This window comes from Erigeron canadensis, chromosome 3 (genome assembly GCF_010389155.1).
Source record: "Erigeron canadensis isolate Cc75 chromosome 3, C_canadensis_v1, whole genome shotgun sequence".
Classification (NCBI taxonomy): Eukaryota; Viridiplantae; Streptophyta; class Magnoliopsida; order Asterales; family Asteraceae; genus Erigeron; species Erigeron canadensis.
The window spans coordinates 22,560,712-22,563,005 of NC_057763.1; the positions used below are offsets into that span (position 1 = coordinate 22,560,712).

A 2,294-nucleotide genomic window follows, 5' to 3' on the forward strand; every position below is an offset into this window, starting at 1 on the left:
TTAATAATAATTCCTCACCCTCTTTCTCTCACACGCACTTTCTCTCTATGTATATACACAAACATATGTGTGCATGTGTGTAGTTAATTGTTATGTTATCGATCATATGATGATTAATGGCTGCTGGCATATAGTATATATGTTTATATTATATATATACGATCGCGAGCTAGATAGATAGGCGGGTGTGGTGAGCAAGATGGAGAAGCAGGGCACGTGTATTACCAACTCACTCGATCGATCATCATGCAAATGTTGATCGCCGTCGACTACATGAGGTTCTTGCAAGTTCGAGCTAGCCGTGCAGGATGATTGATCCGAAAGGGTTCGGTAAATGAGTTGGTGCTTCATGTGCCCATCTTCCCCATCATGACCACCCATTACCTTGATTTTTTGAAGATGTTAAAACTTATTCAATGATGCAAGTCACATACTTACAACTATCAGGTGACAAGTTTAACCCTTCAGTTAGCTTCATATATCATATAACTAGTCTTAATTTCCGTCCGATGGACGGTTGGTTTCGGAACACATAGCTTATAACTTTCGTTTCAATAAGTAGTATATCCATAAAAAGTTAATAATTTGTTTCCACATATATTATAAATATATATGGAAATGTATTTAAGGGCGAGTTATCCTGAAACTAAAAAAAAAAAAAAAAAAACGCAAAAACCCATCTGGACCGCACATTTCAATTTCTTTTATTAAAGTTATAGAATTTCACTTAATTCATTAAAAAACTTTTTTATTTTACAAACCGTACATCGTTAAACGGAAAAAAATATATATAAGTAGTCTTAAAATTTCAACCTCTTTCATTAGAGATTCGAGTCGATATACTTTTGTCGAACATTTAATTATGAAATACAGTGATTAAATCCTTGTCTGATTAAATCCTTGTCTCTTGAAGTAGTGTCTATCATGTGGAAAACGTTTTCTTTATAATTCTTTTCTAACAGTTTAGATAATTCCTTCCAGTTAAGATCGTGGCTAAATCTAATAAAATATATGGACTACTAAACTCGATTTTTCTAAACAATTTCAGCTTTAGCTGGGTAGTACGGGCTCTCGATTTTTGGAGATAGAACCAATGTTCAATCTTTTACAATACTAAATTTAGTACAATATATTGGGAACTTAGGAGTAGGTTATGATTATTGTAATATTAGCTGTTCAGATAAAATTTATCTGGAAAAGTATTTGCATGTGTATATAACTTGTGACCAGCTACTATTATATAGAAAAAACTTTAGTCGGGTTCATTGTATGTAAGTAACCTGCTAAAATTGAACGAATCGTGTAAGAAATCAACGTGGCACCACTAGGCATCTGATACATGACTCAATGAGATACCTCCACATCAGCTTGTTTATATGATTCATTGAGTTTTAACAGGTTACTTACATATAATGAACCGGACTAAAGTTTCTTTCATACAATAGTAGCTAGTCACAAGTTACATACACACGCATATACTTTTCCTAAATTTATCAAACCTAATAATATGAATAACCTACATTTTCAATTACCAAATTTTATGAGAAGTAACATTTGTACCATTATTTTTAATTGACATATTGCAATGTATACTTTTTATAGTTCATTGTACAAGACATAAAGGAACACTTATATATCAATACTACCTAATAACACAAAAGAGCTTTTTTTAATTTAGGAAATTCTGTCTTTGAAAACTCAAATTGCCCTTGGACATTTTACATCTCTTGCAACATACCTATCTCATCTACTCAAAATAACCCAACCAATTTTTACTCCCGTAAGACCTATCATCAATAAAACACACATTTACCCACCCGGCCCGTCCCACCCACCTCTTCTTCGCCACCATCGACACACCTCCGTTCCCCCTCTCCACCACCACAATCTACCGCCAATCGACACCCTTATCTAAGTCGCCCCGCCGCTAATTATTACCTTTATTTAAACCACCACCGCCACCTCTATAAGAGCCATCAGCGCCACCTATATGAATGATTCAACTTTATCTTTTTTTTACTCACATTCTTTTGCAGGTTCTTCAATAGGGGTGGCTATGGAAGGGAACATTATATCGTTCTATATCTCGATGTGTATCTGTTTTTAGAACGGCATCTCGATATGTATTTATATATGATCCTTTTTTTTGTATTGTTATTGTTAACAGATCGGATCATTTGGAATACCATGGACCATGGTTGATACTTTGTGAGGTTGATATTTATTTCTCACATTTATTTATTGTTAATACTTTGTAAATATTTTATTTTTTATATATATTCTGTTGTAGCAAA

The 2,294-nt window shown here is 33.5% G+C and overlaps 1 long non-coding RNA gene across 1 annotated transcript; it reads left to right on the top strand.

The window, feature by feature from the left end:
* Window positions 1-2,294, top strand: LOC122594070. Its single transcript, XR_006322922.1, has 2 exons — window positions 1-447; window positions 2,037-2,294. It is a non-coding gene; the product is annotated as an uncharacterized LOC122594070 (long non-coding RNA).